The sequence below is a fragment of the Pinus tabuliformis genome, chromosome 7 (genome assembly GCF_031772625.1).
Source record: "Pinus tabuliformis cultivar Carrire ecotype Pingquan chromosome 7, CPIR1, whole genome shotgun sequence".
Taxonomy (NCBI): domain Eukaryota; kingdom Viridiplantae; phylum Streptophyta; class Pinopsida; order Pinales; family Pinaceae; genus Pinus; species Pinus tabuliformis.
The window spans coordinates 627,780,620-627,798,104 of record NC_142293.1 but is presented as its reverse complement, the minus strand read 5'-3'; positions in this window follow the sequence as shown (position 1 = coordinate 627,798,104).

Sequence of the window (17,485 nt, the reverse complement as noted above, 5' to 3'; positions counted from 1 at the left end):
CATGCTTATTCATAAAATTAAGGCAAGAAGACACATCTTCATGTATTTAGTAACTTTTTGCTTTTAGTATTAAATATAAGTCTTATTAATATATATTTTTCAATTTAAATATGATACAAATTAATATATGTTTTTCAATTTATCTAAAGGAAAAGTTGTCAATGTGAAAGCAATGAGAAATGTTATGTGTATTTAAAATGGAAAAATATCTTTCCTTAAGTCACTAGTATCACACTTAGCAAAACAACTCTAAGTAATTAATATGTGAAAAAAGTGATTATTTATTTATTTAATTCAATGTATTGAATTTTTATATAAATTAAGATCAAGATTAACTTATATTGATATAAATTTTGTTTTATTGAAATAAATTTCGATTTATTAGAAATTAAAAATGTAAATAATTGTACTTGATTTGCTTTAAATTTTATTGTTTTATTAAAACTTTAAAGAGTAACATATCACCATAGTTTTGATATGCTAAAGGGTTAAGAAGGTTAATATTGTAACAAATATTTTGAATTTATGATATAATGTGGGTGTACTAAAGATATTTAAAGAAAAAATGCAACTTCTTATAAATGAAAATTTATTTCTATCCACAATATATTGGAGATTGTCCAATGTCATATTTCACTATGTGATTAGTGGAGATTTGTTTAAATATTAAAAGTGTTGGAATTCTTCTTTGAGTTAGTAAAAATATATTCTCATGATTTTGTCCATGATCTCTTCCAAAAGATGCTATAACTTTAGAATTCATAACCATATAAAATAATAAAAATAACAAGAATCTCAAATATGCTATAGTAAAAAATGTTATTATTAAATCCATAATAAATTTTATATCTTTTTTTTTAAAATATTAAATTTTCAATTTAAAAATATATTTTGAAATATTTATATAAAAACAACATCCTCCCAATTTTCAATTGATATAAATAATCCTTTTAAATTTAATTACATAACTTTCTTTTATCAATCGTAATAAAGATATCCATACTAATAAACATAACCTTACTAAAGTAAAAACCATTAATTTTTTTTAATTATTGTGAAAGATGATAAAATCTATCACCATAAAAACAATGACATTGAAAAATAATATATATGTGTGAAAACAGAAGAAAGTTACGTGCATATCCGAATTAGAAAAGATAAATATTTTAAGCGAATTACTATACATGTGTAAATCATCTTTTGCAAGTCAATTCAAATGATAGAGTATTATTTATTTAATTTAAGCTAACATATTAAATTATGTGTATAATTTTAATATAAATGAATGAATTTTATATGGAAAATTTTGTTTATTACAGTAAATTTATTTTGAAAATCACTTCTATTAAGTATGTTATACCGTACTAAATTATATTTTTCAATTTATTTATTAAAAAAATTATTTAAAAAGTATAAAGATATTTTTAAAGTGAAATCTACATGCTAAATGTTAAACTGTGTTATATGACTATCAAATATATAAAGGATATGAAGTTTATTAACACCTTTGGAGTAGCGTTGATCTACGACAACAACACCACTTGTGATAAATATACAGTCAAGTAGTAGAATAACGAAATGAATAAGTACATATAACACATTAGATCACATATGCCTTGTCAGATATCGAGAATCAAATCACATACGCCTTGTCAGATATCGAGAATCAGATCACATACGCCTTATTAAACATCAAGAATCAGATCACATAGGCCTTATCAGACATCGAGAATCGTTTGATACGCCTTTACAAGTTAGATATATCAAACATCGAGAATGATTTGATAAAGTACTGGCAAATAATAATAAAAAATTGATTTGTTTGAAATAAGTTTTTTAGAAATAGATTAATGTGTGAAGCACCACCTGCATTAAATCATCATGGTACTAGGTGGCACTTTAAAATAATTTATATTTTAAAATTTTAAAATCAAATATTTTATATTGATAATTCCAATTAAAACCCCATAAAAATTGTCTTTTCATTGTACTTATCCAATAGAAAATTAGAAATAATGAATTTCATAAAAAATAAAATATATTTTTATTTTAAAAAATAGAATTAATATTATAATTTTTAAGAACTTTCCAAAACTTAATTGCAAGACAAAAAAGTATTGAAAGTCATAGAAATTTGACTAAAAACCCATTACAATATGCCTTGCCTTTGGCAGGTATAATAAGGATAATACATTGATCTCAACTCAAACAAATATGATGGTGGCAAAAATCCCACATTGCCATAAAACTCGAAGTGGTGGAGCCATTAAAAACCTTGCCATTGTTGAAGAGTCTAGGGCAGTTAGCATTAGTAAGATTCTTCTAGACTTGATAACAATTTGTGAAGTACTTTTACAATTTATCTTAGCTTGATCTTCTTATTATTAGCATATGTGTTTACTTCATCAAACTGCCACCAAAAACAAAGAGACAAGAACTCAAGAAGTTGGCATTCTTCCAGGGTCAAAACCTCTCCCTCTTGGAAAGGAAAACCCACACGTAATTCTTCTTATAGAGATTCCAATTGACGAACACCAAGACCGTGACCCCTGACCTACTAGGCCACTCCAAGACCAAGACACCAATCCTGTTTTTTGTCACTGTTGAGATCATCATCACTGCAACATCACTGAGATCATCATTATTGTACCTTCACTGAGATATTCTTCATAACAATAAGATCATTGCTGCTCCACCATTGCCACACCTTGACTGAGATCTTCACATTGTAATTATGTCTCCATCAGGATGATGACTATATCGAGATCATAATTGTATTCAGGATGAATGCTGAGATAGAGTGTGATACTTTGGGATCACTAAGATCCTTGTCATCACCGTTACCCATCCAAATTTACAGTCTTGTACCCATCCGAAATTTAGTCTTGGACCCATATGAAATTATAGCGCTGCACCATACGAAATTACAGTTCTGCACCATACGAAATAGTAGTCATGCACCATACGAAATAGTAGTCATGCACCATACGAAATTAATAGTCATGCACCATACATAATTAAAATCCTGCACCTCATACGAAATTTCAGAGATATCTGAAATTATGTTCTTTTGTGGTGACTTCAACTGCGTATATATAGTAGTTTTGCCTCCATAAATAAGTCGACCTGTCACCATGAACTGTTGTGTCTCCACATATGAGCTGACTTGTCATTTAAATATATTTTGAGGTCGACATTGTTGCCTTCTTCATCATTTAGCAAGCAGACTTCTTCAAGAGGATTGTGCTTGTCTTGGAGTGTTGTTCTAGACACTAGGTTGACTCATATATATTACATATATCCTCAAGAAGAGCTCTTTACACATGATTTTGACTCTTTGACTTTCCTAGACCTATGGAATGAGTAAGAAACTCATTCATATAATTTATAAAAATAATATTTCTTTTTCTTGACAAGTACAAAGATCAAAATTACATTGACGAATACCGAACCTAGTTACAATTTTCTTCAACACTCCCTCTTAACTAGGGATGTATTTACAATGGTACTTGGTTATTCTCAATCTGAAGAATTTCTCATAAGAAGAATCGGATTGGTAATCCCATCTGTATAGCATCATATCAACCAACATTGTTAGAGTGCAAGGGCTTGACTAATAACTCCATCTCTCTACAAGACTATGAGCTACAACACTGGCGAGACCAATGATTTATAAACACCTTCATCATTGTCTTTCAAGGTACATACCCACCCGAGTGTTCATTGAGTATGACCTTCTAGAACTATTCTTATCTTGGGTTCCCAGCCCTCAAATAATATCGGTCCTCTTGCTTGCTCTTATCTTGGAAGCCCTACACATCCTCAAAGAGTATCGGATGCCAGATGATTACCCAATCCTCCCATTCTTTCTTCCCAAGTTAAGACAAGAATTTTGTGTATATCATGTGTCTACATTTCCATTCATGGCCTTCATATAGACTTACGGTTGTTAGTCCTAATCTGGTGCATGACACATGAAATGGAAAAACACAATTGTCACTCCTTTGTAATAAGGGGTGATCTAATTTTAGCTCCTTCTTACTCAGGGACCTGTTAGAGCTCCCTCTTAGCTAGGAACTCTTTTATGCATCAGCAGCTTCTTCTTCGTGGGTTCTTCAGCTACTTGATCAACTTCTCTCCTTGATCTCATGACATTTAGTTGAGCTTCTTCCTTGTAAGGCAACAATCATCGATCACTTCCCTTCTTATTACGTCATGCCATTCCTTTCTTCATGGAAAGTGGCCTTCCTGGCATACATTTGGAACTTTCTTCATATGGCTACTTATTTTCTCTCCATGCTTCTTTCAGGAGTTTCCATCCATCACACGAATGTTGGTTGTACTTGTACTTACAAGTCTTGTTCTAGTAGCCCTACCTGAACTCATCTAGATATTATTCAAGAAATCAAAACATCATATTAAATTAAATCACACCTTACGAGATGGCTCTTCATCATGACATCTTCATGTAGGTATCAACATCCTACATACATGTTGACACATCTCCCAAAGATATCTATTGTCAAGGGTCTTCATCTTTTTCAGTCTTTCATCAGTCTTCATATCTTTCTAGGAGATTTCCTAGTCAAATCTTCTTGGTATTTTGGATGTTGATTGCCTTCATCATGGTTGCATATCTCACGATCTCTTCCTTCCTGACACATTCCATTTCCAGGAGCTTTCAATCATAGCTTCTTAGTCAACTACCTCATACTTCATATGAGGACATTTTTTGTTGATTTCATCTAGTGTGACTTATGCCTTCTTTCATTCTTTCAAAGGAGAAGATATCTTGATCATGCTTCTCAAGATAGAAGTAATGATTCATGTTACCTGCAACCTTATGACATGACATTATAATATACAAGCATACATATCTGACTTTACCTTTAGGTCATCTAGGCTTCTTCCAGCGACTCCCTTGATTGAAAATATCTTCAATCCCTTGACCTGCTTCATGTCACACACCATTATCCCATGAATTCCATAAGTTGGAGTTCTTGATGAAACACATGCTCCCTCTATAGATTAGTGAACCCTTCGATGAGGATTCCTTCAGAGTATCTTGAGGATCTTGCATATCCCTATTTGGCAGATGTTTCCTTTTGGCCTTAATGTATGATGAGCCTTGTTGTGGATGACATCTTTCTTTCCTTCGATTTTCAATGAGATTCCCAAGATCTATATCCTTCATGTTTGACTGCCATGGATTTTGTTCCTTTTGTCCTTCATGATATCCATGGTGATGTCACGAGATCTTGCTTCTAATGCTTTCATGATGCCATGATGCATATTATTATCATTGTCATATCTTATAACACAAGATATAGGAGCTTATGATAGGATCCTTTTGTGAGGAATACTATCTTGGCCCTTTTATTTAGCTTCCTCCATCTTTTAGTGATATGAAATTCCAAAATATTTCTATAGCATTGAATGTTAACTATATTTGTTTTTGTCTTTTCTTGAGGACCAACCTTGCCTTTCCTTACTATACATGGTTGAATTCTTTTATCCTTTAATACTATAGACTGCAACTTGTCTTTCTTTATCTATCATAGAGACCACAAATTGTCGGGTGAGGTAACCTTCTTTGTTCATTGATATTTGTTATCTTGCTCATCAATGATGACTACCTTCTTATCATCTTTCCTAGATCTTCATGAAGTGATTACTTCATTCTTTGATACCTTTACTATTGTGTAGGTCTAAATGACCTTCTTTACTTTAATTTCTGATAGCATGTCTAGCATTTCATATATCTCTCTTTGTGTCTCCTCTTTTGCTATTTAGGTATGAAAGGACTTTTAAGTGATATCATATGAATCCTATGAATCTCTTGATGGATTCAAACAATGCTTGACCTTCGTAGACCTTTTCATAGATATCAATGATTTCTCTTTTCTATGATGATTATGACATTCCTCCTTATTCTATGCAAGGACTTTCAATTATCTAACCGATTTATAAATCCCTTTGCAATCATGAAATCAATTAACCAAATCTGATTATAAAATTGAAAGATACTTACTTGTTGTGTGAAGAGATCTTCACCTTGATGCTTCTTTTGCTTGAGCTTCCCATCATTAGTATCCTTTCATCACGACTTCCTTGGATACCTTTTAGCACCATGACATTAGTGGTATTGACATCACCGAAACTGCTTCATGACCTTCCCAATTCATCTTTAAGGTATTTTTGACTTCAACATATTATTGACATGTTAGTGATATTATGTTATGATCCGAGCATCATACTATTGAGATCATATTCATAGACATAATTTGAGGTTGTGACAAGTATATTGATATGGCACTGCATTGAGACAGTGATGTCTATGTGCATAGATTTGTGTAGAGATGCAATGTATAGAGACTCACCCAAACTTTTCATTAAATAACATAACTAAACAGTGGGCGGCACTTTATAGAGAGAATGTGTCATAACTAAAATTGTCTTGATTTAATAACTATACTGAGACAATGATGTAATCATGGATTGTGAGAGGTATTCCTTGGATTAATTCTGCAATATATATATATATATATATATATATATATATATATATATATATATATATATATACCTGAGACTATCTTTTATGGTATGGAGAAAGTTCAGCGATCAAGAAGTGAGGATCACTAGTATACTCCATCAAAATGAGCATGAGTTGAGTGCATTACTGTTATTACTGAAGTTGATGCTCCATGACTATTGTAGACCTTGTTGTTGTATACTTGCTCCTTTAATCCTTTCAACCTGCTTTGATGTCCTTGAAGACAAATCCTTGTATGTCCCCTTTGTTGCCCTTCATTTAGCTTCAACACCTTAGCTCTGATACATGTTGAATAATCTAGGGCAATTAGCATTAGTAAGATTCTTCTAGACTTGATAACAATTTGTGAAGTGCTTTTACAATTTATCTTAGCTTGATCTTCTTATTATTATTATTGTATTTGTTTACTTCATCAAACTGCTACCAAAAACAAAGAGACAAGAACTCAAGAAGTTGGCATTCTTCCAGGGCCAAAACCTATCCTTCTTGGAGAGGAAAACCTGCACATAATTCTTCTTATATATATTCCAATTGATGAACACCAAGACCATGACCCTTGACCTACTAGGCCACTCCAAGACCAAGACACCAATTCACTTCTTTGCCACTGCTGAGATCATCATCACTGCTGCTTCACTGAGGTCATCATCATTATACCTTCACTGAGATATTCATCATAACAATGAGATCATTGTTGTTGCACCATTACCACACCTTGACTGAGATCTTCACCTTGTAATTCTATATCCATCATGATGATGACTATACTGAGTTCATAATTTTATTCAGGATGAATGTCGAGATAGAGTGTGATATTGTGGGATCACCAAGATCCTTGTCATTACTGGTACCCATCCGAAATTACAGTTTTGTACCCATCTAAAATTCAGTCCTACACCCATCTGAAAGTATAGTCCGGCACCATACGAAATTGCAGTCATGCACCATATGAAATTTAAGTCCTGCACCATACGAAATAACAGTCTTGCACCATACAAAATTACAGTCCTGCACCTCATATGAAATTTCATAGATGTTCGAAATTCTGTTCTTTTGTGGTGAATTCAGCTGCGTATATATATTAGTTCTACCTCCATAAATAAGCTTACCTTTCACACTGTTTTATCTCCAGATATGACCCGACTTGTCATTTAAATATACTTTGAGGTCGACATTGTTGCCTTCTTCATTGTTTAGCAGGCAAACTTCTGCAAGAGGATTGTGCTTGTCTTGGAGGGTTGTTCTATACACTAGGTTGACTCATATATATTACATATATCCTCAAGAAGATATCTTTACGTATGATTTTCTCTTTGACTTTCATAGACCTATGGAATGAGCAAGAAACTCATTCATATAATTTATAAAAATAACATTTCTTTTTCTTGACAAGTACAAAGATCAAAATTACATTGACGAATACCGAACCTAGCTACACTTTTCTTCAACAACCACCTTGTCGAAAACAACTTTTCGAATCCAAAGCAAAATAAAGATATTTAGGCATTTCTGGGATCTTGGAGTTTAGACAAATTGAGCTCTTTATGTTTTGTACAACTATGGGGAAATGGTTGACTGAAGTCCCCTTGAGGTGGCCTGTTTACATTACTTGCAGAATCTAGTAAGGTTTTGTTATCAGATGCTCATGTTGACCAAACTTTGTCAAAAGTACAAGAAGCAGAGTGTTCATGTTGACCACACTTTGTCAATAGTCCAAGATGCAGAGTACAAAGCAACAAATTATTTTTTTCCAAATCAATGTCATCATGCAACTTCCAATATTATCATTATAAACCCAATTTATGCAAAGTTTTTTGTAAATGATGCCAATATGACTATTGAATTATGTAACAACACCTAGGTAAGTCTATGATTTTGGCAAAGGCTTTCATTGTAAGAAGTTTTCTAACCTCCGCAAAGTATGTGTGTTTGTAAACATGGATAATAGACAGAGTTTTCTTTCTAGCTATAACCCCAAAGCTAGGGTGGAATTCGTTGACAAGGTCTTAGGTGAGTCCTACTGTTTATCGAGTATATTGTAAAAGTGTGTTTATGAATAATTCTATTGTATGGTCCATTGTAATCAAAACACCATGTCTAAATTATTTTATTATAAGCACACTTGGTTTCATACTAGATCATATTATGTGGCAAAATTGGGTAATGTCTTGAGTGTATGGTCTAAATGTGTATTTCCCCTTCTAAGGATTGAAGTAATTGTAATATTTTGATGTAAAAACTATTTTAGTGCATGGTCTCTTGCAATTAGACACCATGGCTAAAATATTTGAGGGTGGAAAAATAATTAAATTTCATCTAGAGTTAATTAATTAATTTTTCTGGCAAAATTAAATAAAAATCTTAAGCCAGACAATGAATTAACTTAGAGCCAAAAAATAATTAAAGAGAAATTAATTTCCCTCAATGTAAAAAATAATTAAAAATTCATCAGTCAAAACGAAGTCAATTTTTGGAGGTCCTCCACCAATGGAAAAATAGACATTTTAAGAAAATTTGAGCCCTTTGGACCTTGGTGGTTAAATCAAAGTCAATTTTTTGAGGAAATTAATCCAAAATATTAATTTTTGGATTAATAAAAAATGGTTTTTAGGAGAAATTCGAATTTTTCCTCAAAATTAAAAATTTGACGGTGGGGATTAAAATAAGATGAAGTTATTTTCGATGATCGAGGTTAATTTGACAAAGATCAAACCAACTAGCTGTTATTTTCCACTTGAAGGGGTTTCCTCTATATAAAGAAGTTGTCTAGCTTCTATTTCCCATCTTTAGGTGGTGTAATTTTCTACTGATGCACTGAGTTGTGACTCTGTTGGCATTATTTTTCTCATAATAGAAAAACTGTGGGGTTTCAATTCATGGCGTTATTCTATTTGTTGATATGTGGTATGTGCTAGTTTATGTGTTTATACTTTATATTGTATTGAATATTACAACTGCTATTTCATTTTTCGGTGATAAGAACATTTTATTAGTACAAGTTATCTTTGGTGATCTGATTCACCATATGATATAACAATTATCTTCAAGATTGAATAGAGATTTACAAGTATGCTAGCCCTTGGGCTCCAAGTTCACAAGCTATGGAGGAGGGCTGACCTTCTTTGAGCTTCATGCTTTCATTGTGATAAATTATATTGCAAGAGGGTTTTGACTAGTTATATTCTTTGAAATTGTTCATCCACAATATTTATTTAAAAATAAAAATCTCAATGGTTTTATTTGACCCTGGGCTACAAAGATTCGATTTTCTAATGAGAGATAATATTTAATTTTGTAGATATTGTAAATATTTGTAAATTAAATCTAACCCTTATTTCAATTTTGTAGCACTTTAGGTTTTGGGGATTTATGATTTTTGTATATACTGGGGGTTTTGGGAATTCTTTCTATTCATTTGTGTAGGTGAATTTTCAGGCCATCAAAGGAAATCAAAATTTTGTGAAGGAACTAACCCTAAGGCTAGGGTTTGAAAGGCAAAAAACTAGGCTTAAAGATATTCCGAGCCCTAGGGTTCGGGGTTTGGAGGGAAAAGTGGCACAAGGGTCACTTGTGGACTTGGAACCCAAGTATGGGGTTTTGCACCAAATCATGTTTTGGGCATTTTTGGGAGAAAATTTCTACATGTGATGGCATGAGACGATAGAGGATGGAAAGAAGAATACAACACTTCAAGAATTGTCAAATTTTGAGTTGTAGAAGTGGAGATATGAATTTTTGAAGATATTTTTGGGGTTGACACCATAAGTGTCAAGGTCGGCCTAAGGTTATGTTAGGTTTATGATAGTTGGACAACCCCTAAAAATGTGACGTTTTGGAACCCTTCTTTTTGATATAAATAAAAGGTGATATGGAGGCTATTACTCATCCATTTTGTACAACATAAGGACAACAAAAGGGCAATATAGAAGGGGAAGAGGCCTCTAATTAGCCACAAGAGACTAGTGTATAACAACGAGGAGAAAAAGGGTCGTTTTGAAGCCTCTTGTGATTGCATTGAGGATTATCCCATGCTCCAGCTAAGCTGAGGGTGTTAAAGGTTGAACACGGGGTTGATATGGAAACAATGAGGTGAGTTAAACCCTGTTTTGTGTGGGTGGTAAGCATTGGAACTTAACTATGGTGGGTCACAAGCCATATCACCATAGGAAGGCATCTACGCAAGGTTGTTTGGGGTGTTATATGCCTAGAACAACAACAAAATATGTGGCCACACTCCCATGATTAGGCCACATTGATTGAAGGTTGTTTGGGTGGTATATTTAGAGTTGTTGCAGCGTGAAAGTGCCCTAAATAGGGACAATAGAGATATATCATAACTGAAGCTGAGTTTGCCTTGTGTTAGGTCACATTTTTTACTAGTATTTGGATCAGAATTATCGCAGCCTATAAGTACCATATATTTAGGTCAACTTGGGTAGTTGGAGACCTCAATTAGGAGCAGAACTTAAGTGAAGGATTGAGCATCATTGGTATGGTGGAGGGTAGCGTGTTGATAACCCAAAGTAGCCCTATATGAGCTATTTTGAAGTGACAAAGAGGAGCTGAATATTGGGTGACGTTTGCTACCGAAGTGTAGTACCTTGATGGACAAAGGTGACTGCTAGCATGGAAGATTGGAGCTCAGGAATTAGGCCTACCTAGAGAGCAGATTGGATGAGCCTGTGTACATGCTACAGAAGTGGCTTGCAGTAGTGTTAGGTGGCATCCCTCCTTGAGTCTCGATGTGTTGTCCTTTAAAGGACTAAGGGGCAGCTAGTGAGCAGTACGGGAGCAAAGGACCGACAAGACAACATACGACATAGAAGTTGAAACAAAGTTTGTCATTGTATCTTGTATACAATAGACCATTGTATTATTCAGATTTGGTTTAATATAATGAAGAATGGGTTGTATATTTTTGTACAATATTTGTTAAAAATTGTGTATACTTGTGTACATGTGATTTACTTCTTTATATTTTCCGTTGTGCAAAGTAGCTCTAGTTGAGATTCTTGGTTTGGTAGTGTCAGTGATTTTAAGATTCTAACCTAAACCCAAGGTTGTGGAAATTCAACATGGTATCGAAGCATGTCTGAGCTACTTTAGAAGTAAGTAATTGGAGTTGTGCACAACAAAATACAACATGAGAGGGATTTGGTCACATTGTAGGTGACAATGTCGAAGTTGCAAGAAGGTTTCTGTTAGGGTCCCACCCTAACCCCCTTATTTATGTAATAGGATCGAGTCATAGTTATAGTTAAGTAAAGAGTCAATAAAGCCCATATTAATAATTGTAAGTGGTTAACCCACATTTAATGAAGGGACCATAGTTAGTTGCAAATGGGCCATGGTATTAGATAGATGGTATTAATAAGAACCATGGTATTGCCCCATGGTATTGCATGTATGAATAATATATAAAGGATAGAGACTCCCCTCGAGGGGCATTGTGTCTTATTTTGTAATTGAGCTCAGCTCTATTGGAGGTTTCCCCCTCAAAGAGGCAAGTGAACATTGCTTTCTAAATAATAAAATACTTGTTATTTCTCATTTTCCTATGTTTTGGGTATATTTCTTCGCATATTTGGTATTCTGGTATTATCTTTCAGGTTAAGAGCATAACAAGTGGTATCAGAGTGCTTTCCAAGGCCGGTGGGATCTCCAATTTTTAGCAAATTGTTTTTTGGCTAGAGACGTGTTCTAGCGTCTTTAAACCATGGGATCTGTCATTGAGTGCATAAACTTGTGGATTTGGGGAGGCATGCACGCAGGAAATACAAGAGGTGGTCACGCTTGTTGGACTTCCTTGTAACCCCTGTGGGTACCCCTTCGAGTAGTAGCGCATTAGACAGAACCACGCACAGACTGTATTCCAAGTACCGTCTGGGTATATCGGAAGCCCCCTAGCTCCCTTGAAACCTCGACATAGATAAACCGTCGGCCGTCTTGCTCCTACAGTACATTGAGAACAACACTCGGAGAGATTACTCGTGTGTATGATAGGGTAGTTGGGTTGTACGGTTAAGGGTACGGTTGATCCTCCTTGGTTAGTGCCCTGAAAAATTGGGCCGAGTACTATTGTCAGACCCTTATGTATATTGCAATCTGTAGCACCTGACACTCCTGGAGACCATAGTTCCCTTCTCGATCTCTGGATCACGCATAATCTTTGCCAGATCAGATCTCGTAAGTGGGATTTTTTCACAGTAGCATCAATCAATTCAGTCGTACAAATCTATCAGATCAACCATTCAGATCTATTAGATCCATCAGATCCGCAGCTCTGTCGTTCAGATATATCAGACTAGCCATTCAGATCTCTCAGATCCATCAGATCCGCCATCTAGATCTGAGTAGTTTTGTGGATTTCTATACCTGGGCGTGATTTTCGCAGGACTTTTGGCAGCATTGACATTTCAGGGATTCAACTACTGCAGTATTCCTAAGCAAGAAGTAAACAAAAAAAAAGGTCTGAGAACCCCTGGGGCACTTATTGGTTACTTAGCCCATAAGAATCAGGACGACGGGCTAATCAAGGTGGTACCATTCAATTGTTAGTGCAAAAAAATTCGGGCAGTTCCAAATTTCAAGTACATCGGATCGGTGCATGGTACAAACTAGAGCTCAAGCTATGGCGAATGAGAGGATCGACAAACTTGAATCAACATTGAATGAGGTAATGTCGTCACTACAGAAAATAAATGAAACACTCTTAAAGGGCAAGATGGAGGAACGCGCAGAGGCATATATTGGCAATGAAAACAATGAGGGTGAGTCTATCCAGTCTGTTCACCTCTTTGGCACCCAGCAACAATCCCATCCGCGACCACCCAAGCTGGACATGTATAAATTTGATGGCTCTCACCTAGCTGCATGGATAGCACAAATGGAGCAATATTTCACTCTGAATTACATCCTGGATAATGCGACTCAGATTAGTGTGGGTATTATGTACTTGGACAATGAAAGATGGCAATGGTGGCAATGGCATCAACGTTGCTATGAAAGGCCCTTGACTTGGGACAAATTCAAAAAAGCTCTTATGGATCACTTTGACCACGAATCTGACATTTTGGGTCATCTCACTAAGCTCCGACAGATAGGAATAGTGAATGAATATATTACAGCCTTTGAAGCCTTAACTTTCTGCACTGGAGGTCTACAAGATGAGTTCTACACTGAATGTTTTGTCAGTGGTCTCAAAGAAGCCATACAAGCCCATGTCCGATTGCACCACCCTAGCTCTTGGCTGCATGCTTGTAGGATAGCTCATGAAGTCGAACGTGCATTAGCGGCCCAATCCAATCGCCCAAATTTCATCGCCAAGGGTCGCCCCCCACAGGCTCAAAGCACTACCCAAACACTCAAGGTTCAAAAGGTGTCACCAGCAGAAATGGCAGAAAGAAGAAAGCAAGGATTATGTTACTATTGTGATGAGAAATACTCCCTCGGGCATAAATGCAAGGAGCCCAAATTCTTTCAAATTGATGCTACTGATCATAGTTCATCGGAGGAAGCCCCACCACTTGAGGAACCAGAGGAGGAAGAAGAGGACAACCAGCAGGACAATGTACCTGAAGAACCAGTTATTTCGCTGCATGCTTTGGCAGGGATTTCTTTGCCTCAAACTCTCAAAATCAGAGGTTTTATTAAGCATCACCCAGTAGTAGTCTTGATTGATAGTGGAAGTACACATAATTTTATCCATCAAAGAGTCGTGGAAGCAGTGCATTGTTTTGTCCGAGCAGTTTCTAACTTCCAGGTCCAAATTGTTGATGGGGGAACAATGAAATGTGAAGGCCACTGTGAAAATGTCAAACTTCAAATGGGGGATTATCAGTTAAAGACCCACATGTTTTCCATACACATGGGAGTGTGTGACATTGTCCTCAGTGCTGAATGGCTTCGCACACTTGGCCCAATCACAATGGATTTCCGGGAGTAATATATGAGCTTCAAGCAGAACAACCACACACATACCCTCTGCGGACTCCATGAGGGAGCTCCCTCTATCATCAGCTCACATTGGATGGAAAAATTGTTAAAAAGGGGCCACCATGGAGTTATAGCTCAATTTAATGCCATCGAGGCCTTCGAATCCCATTCTCTTCATATTCATCCTAAGACGCAATAGATATTAAACAACCATCTGCCAGTCTTTGACAAGCCTCATGAGCTTCCACCCTTGAGAGGGGAACATGATCATAGCATTACTTTGGTCCCAAGGGCCCAACCACCAAATGTGCACCCATATAGATATCCTTTTGCCCAAAAGAATGAAACAGAAAAAATAATAAAGGAACTCTTGGAAGCAGGCGTCATTCGTCCCAGCATTAGTCCTTATTCATCGTCGGTGGTCATGCTGCTCAAGAAAGATGGGGAATGGTGTATGTGTCCAGACTTTAGGGCCCTTAATAAGTTGACAGTCAAAGATAAATTTCCCATCCCGATTGTCGATGATTTGCTAGATGAACTAAATGGGGCTCAATTATTTACTAAGCTCGACCTTCGTTCAGGCTACAACCAAATTCGCATGAAAGAAGTAGACATTCCAAAGACTGCTTTCCGAACTCATGAAGGCCATTATGAGTTCTTGGTCATGCCATTCCGTCTTTGTAATTCCCCATCCACTTTTTAGAGCCTTATGAACCACCTGCTCAAACCATATCTCAGAAAATTTGTCCTTGTTTTCTTTGATGACATCCTCATCTACAGTCGCACCTGGACCACACATCTTCAGCATGTAGATCTGATCTTGCAACTGCACAACAAGCATAAATTATTTGTCAAGATGTCCAAGTGTTATTTTGGCATGGAAGAAGTTGAGTATTTTGGCCACATTGTGGGGCGTGAAGGTGCCAGGGTGGACCCCAAAAAAATCCATGCAATGCAGGATTGGCCTCAACCTAAGACCTTGAAGAGCCTCAGAGGATTTTTGGGTCTCACAGGCTATTGTCGCAAATTTGTCCGCAATTATGGTCACATTGCTAGGCCCCTCACTCAACTCCTCAAGAAAAATTCATTCCTCTGGAATGATGAAGCACAACAGGCCTTTACAACTCTCAAACATGCCATGTGTTCCACTCCAGTCTTAGCACTACCCGACTTCACCAAATATTTTGTGATTGAATGTGATGCTTTGGGTACGGGTATTGGGGCAGTCTTAATGCAAGAAGGTCAACCCTTGGCCTTCATGAGCCAAAAACTAAGTGGGAAGAATCTGGGACAATCTACCTATGAGAAGGAGATGATGGCCATCTTACATGCAGTAGATACCTGGCGACCATACTTATTGGGGCGACGTTTCCAAATCCGCACAGACCATCAAAGCCTTAAATATTTTTTGGAGCAATGCCTATCCTCACCACAACAAAATAAATGGCTCGCCAAAATGCTGGGATATGATTATGAGATAATTTACAAGAAAGGGCGTGAAAATATTGTAGCAGATGCGTTATCCCGCCAATTTGAGGAGGAAAGTACCCTGCTCGCAATTTCCCTTCCCATTCCAGAATGGATTGAAGAGGCTAGCAAGGAATGGGTTTCACATCCCTGGCTCTCCCAACTCGTTAATCAATTGCAGGTGGATCCAAATTCCACAGCGGGCCACTCATGGTAGGATGAGATTCTTCGCTACAAGGACAGAGTTGTAATATCACCAACATCCACCCTCAAAAGCCGCATTTTGGCGGAGTTGCACTCATCTCCCACTGCAGGACATTTAGGCTTTCAGAAGACGTATGCTTGCACTCAAAGATCCTTTTTTTGGACAGACATGAAAAATGACATTCTTACTTTTATCGCTGAATGAGACGTCTGTCAGCGCCACAAAGGAGAAACAGTCAAATCCCCAGGCACATTACAGCCATTGCCCATCCCGGCCTCAATCTGGACATAAGTTTCTATGGATTTCATTACGGGTCTTCCAAAGTCAGGAAACAAGTCATTCATCATGGTGGTTGTGGACAGACTTTCTAAATATGCTCATTTTTTCACCCTACCCCACCCTTTTACACCAACTTTGGTCGCTCAATCTTTCATGGATCAGATCTTCAAATTGCATGGCATGCCCACTTCCATTGTGTCTGATCATGACCCGGTCTTCACCAGTAACTTTTGGCAGGAACTCTTCTGGCTACAAGGTACCCAACTACAACTCAGTACTTCCTATCATCCACAAACTGATGGTCAAACTAAAGCAGTCAACAAATGTCTGGAAACCTACCTTAGGTGTTTCACTTCAGAAAAGCAACATCTCTGGGTACAGTGGTTACCTCTAGTTGAATGGTGGTATAACACCAACTATCATGCCACCACCAAAATGACTCCATATGATGTAGTTTATGGTCAACTCCCTCCTTCCCCTACTTATTATATCAAGGGATGCTCGAAGGTACAAGCAGTGGATCAACTCCTACAGAACTGCACAACCATGCCGGCCCACCTTAGAGAGCATCTTCATCAAGCTCAAAACCGCATGAAGCAACAAGTAGATCAACATCGCTCAGAACGCCAATTTCAAGAAGGGGATCAGGTATTTTTGAGGGTGCAACCATATAAGCAAACATCACTCAAAGACAAGGGTTTTCAGAAACTATCTCTAAAATTCTACGGACTGTATCAAGTACTTCAACACATTGGAGAAGTTGCCTACAAGCTAGCTTTGCCACCCACTGCAAAAATCCATCCAGTTTTCCATGTCTCATGCCTCAAGAAAGTGATTGGGAACAACTGTAGAATTCAAACCAGTCTACCTGAACTGGATGAAGAAGGGTCAATTTGGATCCAACCTGAACAGGTTCTTGACACACAAGAACGGCACCTACGTGGCCACATGATCAAGGAAGTCCTCATCAAGTGGAAAGACACCTCTCCAGAAGATGCAACCTGGGAACCGACCACTATTCTTCAGCAGTTTCCGTAGCTTCA